The 17815-nt window shown below is 41.4% G+C and overlaps 1 protein-coding gene and 1 non-coding gene across 2 annotated transcripts in view; one reads left to right on the top strand and one right to left on the bottom strand.

Moving 5' to 3' along the window:
• The window catches only part of Negr1 (neuronal growth regulator 1), a 750157-nt gene that overhangs the window by 70052 nt on the left and 662290 nt on the right, over window positions 1-17815 (bottom strand). The window lies entirely within an intron of this gene.
• Window positions 11041-11147, top strand: LOC115030667 (U6 spliceosomal RNA). The gene has a single exon (XR_003836273.1). It is a non-coding gene; the product is annotated as a U6 spliceosomal RNA (small nuclear RNA).

The raw sequence follows: 17815 nt of genomic DNA on the forward strand, positions 1-17815 counted from the left end.
CTCCCATATGGTCCTACCCTGCCTTTCATAAGCATAGAGTTGGGGGTTCAGCAACTGTACTTCTGCCTGAAGGAAAGTGTGGTCAGCAGTCTGCAGAGACAAACTCTTTACCAATGGACATCATTCCTTCTGCTATAACTGTTATTTATGTCACTGCTGCCCTTCTGCTGTGTCTGTTCACCCATACTGACTATCTGTCCGAAGGAGGTTTCTTTCCTCATGTCTTTCTTTTTCACAATAGCACCAGCCTGAATGATTGAGTCAAATGAGGCAGCGTTTTGAGCTGATCAGAGAATTGTTAATGTAAGTAGTCCAGGCATTTCTACTGGTGCAGACATTGTTCAGTGTTGAGTAAACATTCTCTAAGCCTTGGACGTTTTTTTATGTTTGACTTTCTATTTTTTAATTTTTATTTTAGTTTTTCATAAAGGGATTAATTTTTTGCTCTTGAAGGGTGTTTCAAGATTGCTTACTATAAATGAAAATCTTTTGATATATATGGTTTTTAAACCTTAAATAGAAGGATTGAAGATGAGGTGTTGAGAGAAGTCATGTTTTGGAGGGATGATCTGATGGTATGCCATACCCAGAAGGGTAATGCATGCAAAGCCTTAAAGAAATACACAGGAGTTGTGTGGAGACTTGGCTATGATCTGTAGGCTATAGGCAGGCTACTGAGAAAGGAAAGTCACACAGGAGAGAGCCAGGCATGGTTCATCCTTGAACCCGTGTAGAAGCCACTCTGAACCTGAGGTAGCAGGCAAAGGAGATACAGCAAAGCAACCACAGGAGGACTCTGGCCTCTGTTCCATGTGAAGTGAGCAGTTCTGGAAACGTGTGAGGTAGGAGTAGAGTGGCAAGTGTCGGGTTTAAAACTAGGTTCAGACTTCAGGTACATCATAGCAGTGGTCTGAGACCCAGTCAAGAGGCATCAGACTAATAGTTCACACAGATAGCAGAAGTCCACAGAGGACTGTACTCCACCTCAAAATCATTATGGTTTCTGGGTTCATCTTCAGGATGAATTGTTACCTAGGGTGGAGTTTGATAAGCATTGCTGGGCTAGGAGGGAATGAGTGTTTTCTGAGGGAAAGGGATGGGCTGTGATGACAATGCCACCATCTCTGTTCAGAGGCAATAGCCATTGTCTGTGTTAGGTAGCTAACAATGTCTGCCTCGGAAGGTTAACAGAGATGCATCATCTTCAACAGTCATTTCTGTAACAACGCTTTCAAATGCCATTTTCATGTAGGGCTTTGTTCACCATAATATTTACTTCTTTGTAGTAAAAGAAAAAGACAAGAAAATTATAGATTATAATTTATACTCTCTAGAAACTGTTGACAAGTGTTAGAAATCATGAGTTTTCTTCTTTCTTTTCCTTTCTTTTCCCCTCCCCTCCCCTCCCCTCTCCCCTCCCTTCCCCTCCTCCTCCTTCTTCTCTTCTCTTCTCTTCTCTTCTCTTCTCTTCTCTTCTCTTCTCTTCTCTTCTCTTCTCTTCTCTTCTCTTCTCTTCTCTTCTTCTCTTCTCTTCTCTTTTCTCAGAGGTCAACTATTCCTGTACCCTGTAGACGATGACTTTGGACACTGACCCTTGACTGTGAACTCTATACTTTCTATTATGACCCTGTCTCTTGTTCCCACAGTGGAGATGGGGGGGGCGGTTGCTGATTTCCATGGTGATTTGAACCTTCTAAAGATTACTTTGGGGGAGGGGGGCACATGGATAAAATATGAGCCAAGTATTAACTTCTAGAACAATTTGGATATAATTTGCCCTTCATACAGTATTTTGTTTTTCACATCCCGGTGGCAACCTATTTTATTCATGGCTATTGTCTATAACCCTTAGACATACTAGAATCTCCATAGCTCTGTATAAAAGAGAGTCTTGAAATGCTTTTCTCAAAATAGCGATCATTTGCATTTAGTTGGCAGTGTAAATTTATCTTTCTTTATAATGCTTGCTCCATCTTAAAAAGGCAATATCATAAATGAGATTATCCCTTCAGAAAGCAATCCCAGACTGGAATAAATCAAGATCAGGAAACCTTACAAATGGCCTTTAGTATAATAGATATTACCAGAAAGTGTGTGCAGCTCAAGTGTTCAAGACAATAATTTATTGCTGGATTCTCAGTGTGGGTTTCCCCTGTAGGAATGTGTTATTTGTTTTTACCCATGGGTATTGATAATCTCCCACAATGTTGCAGCTGAGAGAGAGTTGGCAGGTCCTATAAACCTTAGTCTTCTAGTTCAACTCCCTTCTTGAGAGAAGGAGACATTCAGGGCTACTAATACTAAGAAAAATACAGTTAATGGGAAAAATGAAACTCAGAGTGATTCTTGCTTCCACCGTGACCAGGTCCACATTTTCCTGATATTAAAGTATCTTTCACAAACTCAGAAGAGGGGCTGAGTAGAACAGAACAAACCTATTCTGTTTAGACCCAGTGACAAGGCTATAACATTTGGGACTGTGGTTATGCTTAGAGTGTACCATGAGTGAACTTTGCCCAGTGGTGGGAAGGTGATGGGCAAGTGATCCAGCACTTGAATTTTCATTTAATTGGCTGATGATTGGACATGGGAGTAGATGGAGAAGGGAGAGATGGCCTTTGGCTTCATTCTTTGCTATCAAATATTTGTCTTGTGTATATGTATATACACTATATATATGCTGAAACCATGAGTGGCTGGTATCTGGGTGATTTTTAATTGATTTATTGCTGGGACATAATGGATACCTTGGAGTGGGACTTACTTGAGGGGTTCTAGGCCTTACAGGTGTGACGTGGGGGCTGCACTTTGACCTAGCTTCTTCCCTCTTGTGTTGCTTCTGGACTGCCACGTCTGAGCAGGGTCCAGTGTACCCTCCTGTGATGCATACTCCCATTTGCCAGGCCTAAAGCAACAGAATCAGGTGACTGTGGAGTGGAACCTCTGAAGACAGGAACAAAGGAACTGAACCATCTTCTTTCCAGGTGCTTCTCTGGGGTGTTTGTCACACCATCAGTGTGGTGGCTTGATAGTGATGGCCCTGTAGACTCATGTGTTTGAATGTTTGACCCTAAGGGAATGGCTCTATTAGGAGGCTTGGCCTTGTTGAAGTAGGTGTGGCCATGTTGGAGGGATTATGTCGCTGTGGAGGAGTACTTTGAGATCTCATATGCTTAAGCTATGCCCAGTGGGACAGTGTCTCCTTGCTGCCTGCAGATCAAGATGTACAACTCTCAGCTCTGTTTCCAGCACCATGCCGGCCTGTATGATAGCATGCTTCTCACCATGGCCATAATGGATTAAACCTCTGAACCTGTAAGCCAGGCCCAATTAAATGTTGTTCTATACAAGAGTTGTTGTGGTCATGATGTCTCATCACAGCAATAAGACTTTAACTAAGAGAAACAGGAAGCTGAATGACATACCTATTCCTTGTTTGATACCACAAGGCATCAGATAAAAGCTCTTCTCCTTTAGGGCAGAAACAACTTTGCCCCCTTTCCTTATGATGTCCCCCAGGTAGAGGAGCTCATGTGCTGTCTGTTCACCTGTGCTTTGCTTCTTACAGTTTCTCTGGTCATTTTGTTTCCAGAGCCTTTGACCCATTGTCATGCTAAATCCTTGAGCTGTTATTCACGCTGTGTCCCTGGCTTTCAGGCATCTGTGTGTTCATGCACTTGGTCCACACTGTCCCCATTTCTGTCACATCAACCAAATTGACTCAAAATGAAAATAATGAAGAGTATTATGGACTTATGAATGGCAAGGTTTGGATCAGAAACTGGAAGTCCGAGTACTTTGCTGTGAACTATGCACACAGCACACATTAGGAAATGCATTGTGGTGAGAATGAGCAAAAGTTTCCTTTTTAAGCGTAAGAAAACTTTCCCCAGGATTCAGGAGATTGTATTCATTCTTACAACCGAGGGTACTTTACACATACCTTTGTCACTCTATGCATCTCTCAATCTCAACAATCTGAACTATTTCCAGTTTTTATTTCTCTTAAGTAAAAGTATTTTGGCTGAGCCTCACTTGACTTGCTAAGCCACCCAGCATCTGTGCCTGTGCTAACTGAGCTTATAATCTCTTCCTTAAGCACATCTGACCTTGACAGGGGTGGGAATGTCTCTGGACTTCTCCTTTGACATATTTCCTCACATCCCAAGCTGAGTATCTGAGCTGATGTCTCTTCCCACTGCTGTTACCTTTTTTTTCCCTGTACAGTCTCACTTGGGAAAGCTAGGAGCAGACCTTGGCTTCACCCCAAGAGAAACCTGGCTGCTGTTTTTGATAGTGTCTTTATCAGGGTTTTTGTCCACCAGGCTAACATGTGGCTCCCAGTGAGCACCCTCACTCCAGCTATATCAGTTTTGACCTAGTAAAGAAGTTATGGTTGAAGGCTGGCCTTTATGAGGGGGTGGAGACTCAAAGGCAGCCACATGGCCATGTGAAATTAAGACTTAGTATAAATTCAGGAAACTGACTCTGATACCTTCTTTTCTGTATCTTTGCTCTACAATAAATGGAAAGAAAGGCTTATGCTATGTTTCTGGAATGTAGGAAGACTTAAGACCATGACTTCACATGGCATAGGTAGCAATTGTCTAAGCTTACAAAGTAGATACACAATCCTTCTTTAAACATTTGGATCTTTCTTCTTATATTATTCATACTAAAGACCTGCATTATCTATGTTATTATCAAAATGAATAACTATATTCATCTTATTAAATGCCACAAGCTTGCTGATGATGCAGGTCATTGGAGGTAAGTTATTATGTAGAAATTACAACAAAAGCCCAGCAAAGGTTTAAATTTAGTAAAATGGAAAAATCATAATCTACTAATTCCCAAGGTCAGGAGTTTTATGGTTGACCTTGGTTATCAACTTGACAGGATTTAAAATCACCATGGAAACAAGCCTGAGGACATGTCTGAGAGGGAGTTTCTAGGTAGTTAATTGACACAGAAATATCTATCCTAACTGTGAACAGTACTGTACTGTGGACTAGTGTCCCAGACTGATTACAAAGGAAAAAGGGAGGTGAGAGCCAGCATTCACCTCTCCTTCCTGACTGTGGATGCAGTATGGCCTCAGGCTCCTTCCCCACCAGTGCACACATACATTACATAACATATACAGACTATGTGAGCCTATGTATCCAGTTGTGTTATATCCAGTTGTGTTTGTGAAAAAGATGCATCATATTGGCATCTTCAGTCATATTCCTTAGAAGACCGTTCTAAATAAGATAGCCAGTTGTTCTGACAACATTCTCTAAGCTCAAACTACCAGGGATGAACGTCCAATGGACGTAGATGAACATCACTTTGCCACTTGTGTGCATGAGACATAAAATTATTCCAGAGGCTTCATGCTTAGAAAGTGGATCTCTCTTCTTCCATAACTTACAGTTATAAGTGACTAGGAGAATACTGATAATTTGTGGTTTGTGACTGATAGTTTGCCTTGTAATTATAACTTTTTCTACTTCTTTTTCTATGAAAGATGCTATCAGTGAAAGAGCCCATCAAACTGGGCTCTGTTTGGAAGCAAGGGATAATTCTAAGTTACATGAAACATTCTAAAACAGAGTACGAGGAAACAAAGTGTAGTATGAGCTGAGCAGTGCAGAGCCAGAGCACAAGATGTGGAAGGAAGAGAGAGGCTAGAGGCCAGAGGTGGGTTCACAGGTAGCTGGGACCAGCCTGAGAAGTTACAGGCCAGAGGTGGGCTTACAGGGAGCTGGGACCAGCTTGGGAAGTCAGTCTTCAGACCAAAAATGCTAACAAGTCTGGATTTCACTTCAATGTAGCACCAGTTTGCAGATGAGGGGATTGAAAAATGAGGGTACACTTGGACCGAAAGCTGACATCCTTCCTAGAAAAATATATCCTGCCTTCTTGGCATTCCTTTGACTTTTTTCATAGATGATGAAGTGATTATTTGGATTCATAGGTTTTTTTTCTTTTATTGTGGCTTATAGTTATGTCTGCATTCTTTTTAATCTAAGTGTCATGCTTTCAACAAAGAAAAACATCTGAAGCAGGCATCCCAGGGATCCCTGAAAGACCCCAAATTGGGATAGTTCTATAAAAGATGAATATTTGATTATCTTCTGCTCTGTTCATATGACAGGGAGATGTACAGTAACAAGACATGAATTCATTATCTACCACCAGAGTCCTATGACATCCTGTCAGTGGAATAAGTGTGTGAGTCTCACTATGCAGAAACTCCACATTGTACCACCCTTCACAGCTCCTTAAACTGCCTGAGACTTTGCTAACATCTATTCCTAACACCGGAGAAGAGATTCAATCAAAACAGTGCATCAAGACTATGCTTAATCTGGTTTTTCTTTAGCGCCGACTTTAAGGAATTAGAAAACCAAAGTATGATGTGTCTGGTTCCCATGATGCTGACATTCTTTGCTAGCAAGAAATGGTGAGAAAAGCCTTTTAATATCAAAAGTACCAGCTGAAGTGATATCTGCTAGATCTTCAAACTGGAGGCTGATAGGTGCCAATGACCCAATGGAGCTGCCTCATCCCTGTTTCCAAGTGGGACACACACACACACACACACACACACTCAGAGAGAGAGAGAGGGGGAGGGGGAGGGGGAGGGGAGGGGGAGGGAGAGGGAGAGAGAGAGAGAAGCAGTCTTCTGACCACAGAAGCTGTGTGAATACTACAAGAACTGTCGGCCATCTTTGTGGTTTCACCTTAGTCTTCCAAAATAGTATCATATGCAATCATTTGCATTATATGTCTATTTGCAAATAGTACCGTTTCTGGATTGCTTTGAAAAAGAAACAATGTGATTCTATACTTCTAGAACTGCACTTTAAAAAATTTTTTTAAAATATTTTGGCAACAGGGTTTTAATATATTCTTAGGAATAAATCACTCTCAGTGAAGTTGATTCTTGGAATAAAATTGATTTGTTGTTTCTCTAAATTTGGGCCTTTAAGAACTCATGCTCTTCTGATAGCTTATAAGCTGTAGGTTGTAAAATGATAAATAAGGGATAGAATAGAATTTTAAAGTGTGTAGATGTAAATACATGCTGTTTAGGAGGAGGGTGACGTGAAGATCCAACAAATATCTCACATTTCCAAACAAAACTTTTACTGTCCCATGTCCTCATCAGAGAACCCTTTACTATTTGTTAATGTCTGGTTATCTTCAAGGTGGGTATGCAACTCTATATGTCCATGGCTTAGTCAAGAAAGCTAGTATCCACCTTGAACCTCCATCCTTCACAGAGACAATGCTGTGTGAAGTTAAAACTTGCTGCTAGTGAGCACAGGCCATCAGTAAAACCAAACTGGTAAAATACAGGAACAGAAGCACATGATATTTGTGGCCCTTATTCCAAAGCTCCCTTCGTTGGGAGGGTCCAGTCGTTCTTCTCTATTCCCACTATGATGAAGTTTATGGCCATCAAACTCACTGCCTTGTAAAACATGCTAGCACTTCCTTCAGCTTAGAAAGGTTCTAGCAAGGAAGAGTGTATGTTAACTAGTCAACACCCCTGGTCTATTAGTTTATGAAGTGAAAATTAATATCCTATCGCCAGACAGGCCTGGTCTGCAGTCATTCTGGAGCAAATGTGCACCCCCCTTGCTTTACTGTTGCCTAAAGAGGGACTGCTGTGGTTTCCTTTTCCCACCTGCAGTCCCGCCAAAAATGATGTGGGAAGCACAGCTATGAAAGGTCTGGCTTGGCTCTCCCAACCAGTAAATTATGGGAATGCAACTCCTCCAGCTGCTGTGTATCCCCATCCTCTGCCAAAGACCCCGCTTCTGTATTTTCTGCCCAATGAGTCTGGCCATTCTTTTCCAAAAGCTAATGTGTAACTGATCATAGAATGTGCCAAGCCCAATCAGTGTGCTCACTCATGGCCACTCATGAGCTCATTTGCTGTAATCAGAGGAGACCCTGGGGTCATTCCTCAACCACAAGGACACTCAGTGGAGAGAGCTGTGGGTGCTTCTACCCAGCTGCTTGCCAGGTCTCTTGGATTCCATTATTTGTATCATTTGGATGTAGCTGGTTGCACTCAAAGTCACTTCAAAGGCAACTGAGCTCCTATCAGAGAGATGTCTTTGGTGGACAGCTACTCTTGAAGCAGCAGAGGAGACACAGAGACTAGGGACACCACAGGGTCTGAACCTATTTTTCATTCTTTGTCATTATGCAGAACCTAAGCAATGTTAGTTTTAAAGAAGAGTTTATGTTGGAGAAATGAAATTTCCTTGGGTGCCTAACAAAATTGTAACTAAAAATCAGAGCTTTGTTGGGCCTATTTCATCTCTGAATGGCAATTCTCTCTCTGTCTCTGTTTATCCCCCTTTCCCTCTCCCTCCCTTCACCTTGCTCCCCTCCCGTGTGTGTGTGTGTGTGTGTGTGTGTGTGTGTGTGTGTGTGTGCAGGTGGACATCAGGTATCTTCCTCTATTGTTCTTATTTTATGGAAAGAGTCTCCCACTGTACCCAGAACTTCCCTTTTTGATTATACAGACTGTCCAGTAAACCCCAAAGATCTTTCTGTGGTTCCTTGCCCCTTCGGTGCTGGCAAAGAAGCTCATGCTGCCAGGCCTTGCTTTCACATGGGTGCTAGGGAACCAAATTCTGACTCTCATGCCTGTGCAGTAGACACATTATCCATCAAGCTCCCATGTTTACAGTTTTAAAATTCAGGTGACAGCAGATGCTGGCGAGGATGTGGAGAAAGAGGAATACTGCTCCATTGTTGGTGGGACTGCAAGCTGGTACAACCACTCTGGAAGTCAGTCTGGCAGTTCCTCAGAAAAGTGGACATAGTACTACCAGAAGATCCAGCAATACCTCTCCAGGACATATACCCAGAAGATGTCCTAACTTGTAATAAGGACACATGCTTCACTATGTTCATAGCAGCCTTATTTATAATAGCCAGAAGCTGGAAAGAACCCAGATGTCCCTCTACAGAGGAATGGATACAGAAAATGTGGTACATTTACACAATGGAGTACTACTCAGCTATTAAAAACAATAAATTTATAAAATTTGTAGGCAAATGGATGGATCTGGAGGATATCATCCTAAGTGAGGTAACCCAATCACAAAAGAACACACATGATATGCACTCACTGATAAGTGGATATTAGCCCAGAAACTTAGACTACCCAAGATACAATTTGAAAAACATATGAAACCCAAGAAGAAGGAAGACCAGAGAGTGGATACTTCATTCCTTCTTAGAATGGGGAACAAAATACCCATAGAATGAGTTACAGAGACAAGGTTCAGAGCTGAGATGGAAGAAAGGACCATCCAGAGACTACCCCACCTGGGGATCCATCCCATATACAACCACCAAACCCAGAGAGTATTGCATATACCAGCAAGATTTTGTTGACAGGACCCTGATATAGCTGTCTCTTGTGAGGCTATGCAAGTGCCTGGCAAATACAGAAGTGGATGCTCACAGTCATCTATCAGATGGAACACAGGGCCCCTAATGAAGAAGCTAGAGAAAGTACCCAAGGAGCAAAAGGGTTCTGCAATCCTATAGGAGGAACAACAATATGAACTAACCAGTACCCCCAGAAATATGTATCTAGTTGCATATGTTGGAGAGGATGGCCTAGTTGGCCATCAATGGGAGGAGAGGCCCTGGTCTTGCGAAGTAGCGGGATTGGGTGGGTTGGGGAGCAGGGCAGGGGGAGGGTATAGGGGACTTTCGGGATAGCATTTGAAATGTAAATGAAGAAAATATCTAATAAATTTTTTTTTTAAATTCTGAAGACTCTCTTCAGAAATGGACTAAGTAGTTATATCTCAATACCTGCTTAAGGATCCAGACTCAGTAATTTTGAAATTTTAAAACAACCCACATCACAGAAGGCAAAACACAAAGTTTCTACCTCCAGGAGAACTTTGTGCTAGTGTGGTAAGAGTCACATTACAATATCACCTCCCCATGAGCCCTTCAGGACCATGTAATGTCTTTTAGCCTTTGCTGTAGATAGTCACTTTGAGTCAAGATGTTATGGCACATAGATACAATTTTGGCAATTTCTTATCTCTCATCAGCCAGTAGTGAGAAAGAAAGAAATAGCCCACAAAGCAAAGAATGTGGTGTATTATACTGAAACAAATCAAAATGAACAAAATAGTTCTTCATAATAAACTCCAGGTCATATATGGGTCATGGCTGTCCAACATGTTCCTACATACAGCCTTATTAAATCAATGGTTGTAGAACTTATAAATAATACAGTTCTCTTTGTGGAATTAGGATTCAACTTGAAAACGTTATTTTGTAGTCTTAATTGTTAACAGAGGAAACTGTAAATCCAAAAAAAAACAAGAAGCAAACACATCAAAAGACTGTTGGGCTGGAGTTAGGGCTCAGTCGGGAGAAGTCCTGGCTGTGTAACCCTATTGATTGAGTTCATATATCCAAAATCCACATAATAGGCAGATGAAAAGGGTAGAGTGCTTGTAATACCATGAACCTATGGAAAATGAAAGAATAGCCTCCAGCTGGCCTGTTGGGTACATCAGCCGAGACCCTATCACATAAAGGTGAGTGTCAACAACCTTAGGTCGCCCTCTGAATGTGGACATTCATGGTCATAATCATACACAGAATGCCCATCCCTTGGCAACACACACACACAGGCCTACTGGACCAAATCAGTTGTTTGATCTAATGCATGAGAGACATTTCTGTAATAATTCCCTCCCTTTAATACCACTCTGTCTCAACAGAGCCCTTGTTTTGCTTTCCAAATGTAAAGTATTTGAAATAGTTAATGATTAGGAAAAGATAATTTTATTTAAATTTCAGGTTTATTCAAACTTGAATATATACCTAGGTTCACACTTTGGTTATTAGGGCAGAGGTCAGGTCTTCTGGAAAGAAGTACTATGAGTGTCTGACGACTAGGTCTCTGTGAATTCATTTTCTTAGGGCTGTCTCAAGAGACATAATTTATTTTCTCTGAAACCTTGCAACAATGTTAAAATGAGTCTAGGACTTGTGCTCGCTTTGGCAGCACATATACTAAAATTGGAACGATACAGAGAATACTAGCATGGCTCCTGCCCAAGGATGACACTCAAATTCACGAAGCATTCCATATTTAAAAAAAAAATGAGTCTAGGACTAAAGAGTGGACCTGGTAGATGATTACTGATATAGGCAAAGATGAAGTTGAAGAGTGCCTTTGAGGGCAAGGAATAAAATGAAGAGAACATTTTGATTATTTTGTAGTCATTTTTTTAAACCTGCATAGTTAATCCAAACATGTAGCAAGCTCATTGACTTCTGCAAAATTGGCTATTAGATAATAAAAAGGAGATTTGTATTTGCCACGTCAATGAGCTTGGAGAATCCCATGTAAGAAAGTTAGCCAGGTCCCTTTAGTTTTGGGTGCAAAACTTAGACATTTAAGACATTGATACAGAATTCCAGGCATCAGAGTCTATTTGATTAACCAAGCCATACTTGTTAAAATACTCTACAAAAGAAGCATGTATGTGAAATATATTAATTGCCCATGTACCTTACAGCCTTTGTTTCATAGTTGTGCCTGTACACTGCTTTCAATTGCTCACTGCAAGATCAATACAACAGAGTAGAAAGTTTAGGTTGTATGCACTCAGCGGCATTGATGGGCCAGTCTTTAAGTTGAAGTAATATTTTTAACATATTTTTCTCTTTGTCACTCATGCTTGGATGTTTGTAGTAAATTATTGATAAAACTGAAGTTATGGTTGTGCTGACAGCAAGTGAATCGAAAAATGGCGTCTGTGTGCTAACACTCTTACCTTTACAAAGTATCAGAATGCTGTGTCCCTGTGCTAACACTCTCATGCTTGCAGAGTGTCAGAATGTTGTGTCTGTATGCACTTGCAAATATCAGCAGCTGCGTTTTCACTGAGGAAACAGAGGCTCATCAACCCACTGCCAAATAACAACACAGAAAATATCATAAGGATTTTCCCTTTTCTTGTGCATTCAAACTTAAACTGGCCAGATTATTGTGGTTTGTATTATAACACCACAGTATAGTATATTCTGGTGATATAGGTAGACTATTAGAAATGGGTAAAAAGTTGGAATTATTGAAATTTTAGATGCAAGCAAGCGATATGTACAACTAGTGAGGAACTCAGTAATAGTTGGCTAAGGTCTCACTATTGTTCTTTATTCTCAGACCCAAATGGTGATCTTCCTTTCAAAAATACAAACATTTCTCCTGGGTATAGTCAAGTGTTAAAATAGTTTTAAATCACACTAAAATGTAAAACGATCTTGACTGAGAAAATGAATGTAAAAAATTGCATAAATAAAGATCTGGGGATAAATGTATGGATGCTAGCACTTCACTTGATTATCAATAAATTAGTCATGATATTTATATATTTAAACTCAGATGAGAAATATTACATACATATTATATACTAATAAATATCATAGAGTAATTCATTTCAACAAACAGATTTATAGATTCAAGTAAAAATAAAAATACAATTTAGACCTCTGAAGTTAAATGAATTTCATAGAGATCTTCTTTGTTACTTAATAAACTTTATACACTGAGGATGCCACCATTTTCTGTCTCTGCTTTAACCAGGCAAATGTAGTTTGCTGGGTGCTGAGTGCCCATGAAAGAATGTGAGTCACAAGGAAAAGCTCACATACAGGTGAGTATCTCCTTGTACTTGCCAGGATTTAGGACATGCTCTCAGTTTTGTGGTGCCAGGGACCAGCTTATTTTATGCAGTTGAGATAATAAAAATGGGTGAGGAACATACAGCCTAAATTCAGACAGGCCAGGGGTGAGGAGCGTACAACCGAAAAAGAGAACAGAGCTGTTTTCTAAATGGCTGACTAAAAACTCTGGTTGACCACCAGTAGTTTCTCAAGGTGGGTCAATGCAAACACAGATGTTTTAGACTGAGGTGGGTTTTCATACTATTTTTACAGAAGTTTGGTCTACTGAAGAGCTGACCACAAAGTCAGCTTCAAATGGAAATATAAGCAATGACCAAAAAGGTATCTAAGGCTTTGTCCTTTTGCAAGAAGTTCACAGCTCTTAAGGAGTATGGCCAGGAGCCCCTCACCTACATGAATCATGGACACTACAGTTGCTGAAGACTGCTTGTTTCAGTGCCTCCAGGATGAGGTCTGGAAACATTCCTTTTAAAGATAATGTCTGACACCAGGGCCCAGGACCACGTATGGAGACCTGAGTTATAAAGGCTGTCTCTCTCTGTCTCTCTGTGTCTCTCTGTGTCTCTCTGTGTCTCTCTGTGTCTCTCTGTGTCTCTCTGTCTCTCTGTCTCTCTCTCTCTCTCTCTCTCTCTCTCTTTCTCTCTGTGTCTCTGTCTCTGTCTGTCTGTCTGCCTGCCTCTCTCTCTCTCTCTTTCTCTCTCTCTCTCTCTCTCTCTCTCTCTCTCTCTCTCTCTGTGTGTGTGTGTGTGTGTGTGTGTGTGTGTGTGTGTGTGCATGTAGCAGTGGGGAGATGCCTTAAAAAGTATCTGGTAAAAGATATTTGACTTTAGGATCCTGGGAGCTAGGGTCAGACAAATGCCTGCATCAAGTGTACCTAGCAGCAGCTGCATGCACTTCGGTTACTTCTACGATCAGGATAGTCATTCCCACCATGAGGTTGTCTGACTGAAAATCGAGATAATGAGCTAAAGGTTACTCACTGGAGTGTCTGCCCCACAGTGTTTCCTAAATAAACAGTAAAGCCCAGATCTGGATTCCACCTCAGCTCCATACCCTTTTCAGTATCAAAATGCTTCTTGCTAAGTCTTGAGTTAGTTTTGTCCCAGAATCTATCACTCTCTGACAGATTAATCCAGCTGCATCTTTTTCCTTGACAAACCTCTCCTGGACAGGATCTCAGGGTCTGTAGTGTTAACTAACAACTCCTGTAGGTGAGGGGTTTGTGCCCTATGCTCTTCAGTTCAATACATTAAGGGCCATGAACTTCTTGCAAAGGGACAAAACTTTAGATCTCCTTTTGCTGATTGGATAATCTCTGTTACCTACTCTTGAAGGCAGTTAGTGTCTAGGCCGTTGAGGTAATATTTCCATGTGCACCATCTACAGTGAGAACTAAGTGTGTGGAAAATGTATGGAGTTAGCTCATCGCCAACTCCACACTGGTGCCACATACATAGGTGTGACGGGAGGGAGAACAGAGGACAGATGGGGAAGTGAGAAGGTGGTCGGATCTGAACATGGGAGGAATAAGCCAGGCAACTTTCATTCTCACCAGGCTTCTGCAGCCCTCTTATCCAACTGGGCTGGAGTTGAAGGACTCTCTGGCCAGAGTTGAAGGACTCACTGTCCAGAGTTGAAGGACTCACTGCTCAGAGTTGAAGGACTCACTATCCAGAGTTGAAGGACTCACTGCTCAGAGTTGAAGAGCTCACTAGCCAGAGTTGAAGAACTCACTGGTCAAGTTGAAAGACTCCCTGGCCAGAGTTGACGTATTCACTGGTCAGTGTTTAAGGACTTACTGGTCTATGCTCAAATGGATCTACAGCAAATGCCTTGTGAATGAGACCCATGCTTCAGAAAGCAAGCCAGATTAAAAGACAGCTGTGATTTGTCATCTGCAGACATTTTAGTTAGCAGCCTGATAATGTGGGGGATTTGCAGAACTCTTTTTTTTTTTTCTCTTGTGAGCTTGGTTTCTAGGACCTCTGACTGGGGGGAGGGGGGTCAGATATTTGTGTCATTCTAAAATGCTAGATTCCATGCAAATTCCTTAGAGTATCAAAGCACTCTGCAACCATCTGACTGGAAACAGTCAATTTCAGTAAGCTCATAAGGGATACCGAGGCAATTTCACACCTGATTTAGACCCACAGAGCTTTTACACCTGGTTTATACAGCTCTCATAGAAATTAGAGTTGAAAGCAAACTTTAAGATCATCTACCTTATCACCTCACTTTATGAGGCTGTGTTCCCCTCCCAGGGGACAGCGGGTTTGCTGATGAAAAAGAGCTTCACACTTTCCTCTAGTGAGTTTGGATGCATTGTGGCATGACTGAAGTCCAATCATGAACAACAGGACTTTAGAACTTTGGGCAATTAAGAATATTAATTGTCATATTGTCTAAATGTATCATCTTATTTCACTAAGTCCAAAACAAATGAAATAGTAAATACAAACAGACCTTGTGGGGCATCTGGCTCCACAGCTAGGCATGGGGACTGAACTTTCAGTTTTTGTTTGGCCGGGAGTTTGAACGGATTCAATATGCCACTATTACATTTATAGAAGTGATCCTCGCTCAAGGAATTAGTGCAAATCAGAGATTGATGAAATGTGGCTGCAGAGGCTGAGACTTAACATGATCCTAACGCAAAGCAGAGTTTACTTAGAAAAGTCTGTCGTGGTCATCAGCTGCAAGGCAGCTCAGAGGTGCCACCTAGTGACTTTAGTCTTCTGGCAGTGGAAAGCACAAATAGATACCTTTGCAGAAAATGAGGGTTGTGTGTACTTCAGGCTAAAGTCAAGTATGTAATATAATGCAAATGGCGTCTTCTCAGTTTCCTTTGCCTGATCAAACTCAGAAGAAACAACGAGTATCAGACTACAAGCATCTGAAACAACACGGAGCAGCAACCAGCTCCCATAGGCTCTCTATCAAGTGTCTCACTCCTCATCTTCAAGCAGAGCACAGATCTGTTCTGTCTAGTTGCCCCTTTACTGTTATTATGTAGCTCATTTTTTTAAAAAAAGTTACATCTTTCCAGTTCTGAATAAATGCAGCAAACACCATTTCTACATATGAGATGATAAAAGGAAGATCCCTAAATACACAATTACAACTCTGGATTATGCTTAAATTATGTTTGTATTAATTACTTTTCTATTGCTGTGAAGAAACACCATGACCAAGGCATCTTGCAGAAAACTGCAGAGTTTACTATGGGTTTACAGTTTCAGAGGGACAGTCCACAACCATAACGGCAGGTAGCATGGCAGCAGCAGGCAGGCATGGAATGGAGCCGTAGCTGAGAGCTTACTTCATGAGACACAAGCACTGGGGGGGGGGGGTAGGGTACACATAGGGAGATAGAAAACATAGGGAGACTGAGAGATACGCAGAGCAACAGAGCAACAGAGAGACAAAGAAACAGAGAGAAACAACTGGGGATGCCATGGGGTTTGAAAGTTAACTCCAAGTGATACAACTTTTTTGGCAAGGCCACATCTCCTCCTCCTTCCCAAACTGTTCAACCAACTAGGAAGCATGTATTCAATTCCATGAGGCTATGGGGCTGTTCTCATTCAATTCACCACAGAGCCCAAGGTGTAGTGCATCATAAATGCACAATCAAGGATGCTAATGGTGTGTGTGTAGTGATGGATGGACCCTGTGTTTGTCTCAACTTAAGGATTTTCAAGAGAAGGTGTTAATCTGGTCACACTCAAATTATCCTCCCTACCTACACACCATCTAAGAAGACTGTCTGATTACAGGCTCATTTTAAAACCAAAGAGAAATCTGAAGTCAAACAGGTTTGGTGGTTCGAATGGAAGAGAGGTAAGAGAAAACCTGTGTGAAGTAGGAAGTGAAATTGACCCCTGTTCCAACCTGGCAGCAGACACTGAATTCACAGATGAGGTCATTCACAGTACAGAACCCAGTCAAGTTGTCACCATCACTGGTGGCCCAGGATCAAAGATTCTCCCTAACACAAGCAACACAACAGCAACGACATGCTCACGTGTACCAATGCTCACATACACTCACCTGTGTGGTTGCATAGCAGTACAGCTCCCTGCTGAAGTGAGGGGGGTCTATGGGCCATTCTTCAGTCAAAGCTTTTCTGAAAAGTCTCTAAGAATGTGTGTGATTTTTTAAACATCTAAGAAATAAAGTGTGACCTAAAAGATGTTAGATTCTGTCTGTTTGTTGGGGTGGTTGCTGGTCTTCATGTCAAGGGGCTCCTTTTGAGGAACATTTTAAAGACATTTAAAAATAATTTTTAAAATGTAATTTAACTTGAAACATGGGCACAAATTCCATCATCTTCAAGCAGAGCACAGATCTGTTCTGCCTAGTTGCCCCTTTACTGTTATTCTACAGTTCATTTAAAAAAAATCAGTGGAGATAAATGCAGCATGAGCCACCAGTCTGAGGAATAAAGCCCCTGGTGACTGGTGGCAAGGGAGACTCTCTCCTAACCAGTAATCCACCACCTCAAACTGCCCAGTTCATCAGTGTGACTCCCACTATTGGAAAGAACTTTTTTTTTGTGCCTAAATAGGTAACTTCTTTGAAACACAAATACCCCTTGGCAGGTGCACTCAGGGTTGTTGTCATTAGGGCTGTTGCCAAAACAAACATTTGCTTATAGAGGATCAGATGGGAATCAGATGAGCATTCAGGCCTGACTTCACTGGAGCCTTGAAGGATGATGCATGCACTCTGGAAGACACTGGGGAGCTGTCACCCAATGTCACCCTAAGTGGTAGTGGAAAGCAAAAACCCAAGGGTTCAGCTAATCTTGTTCTTCAAATGTAAAATCTCAGTTAGAACACATTTCCCTTTTTAGTTTGATTTTGGTATTTTCACAGTTAAAGCCAATTTAGGATCTCTGTATTCCTACTTAGAACAGCTATAGACAGGCGTCTGCTCACTGGTGTTCAGAATCTTGAGTCTGAAACAGGAACTGTTTCCTATATGTTCTGTTGAAAAAAAAAGTGATCTAAAACATCATTAGCTTGAATCCTCTCAAAATTAGCTTGGTTTCTAGTTCTTTCTCTAATTGATC

Source organism: Mus caroli, unplaced genomic scaffold (assembly GCF_978045245.1).
Source record: "Mus caroli unplaced genomic scaffold, Mus_caroli_1 scaffold_3, whole genome shotgun sequence".
Lineage (NCBI taxonomy): Eukaryota > Metazoa > Chordata > Mammalia > Rodentia > Muridae > Mus > Mus caroli.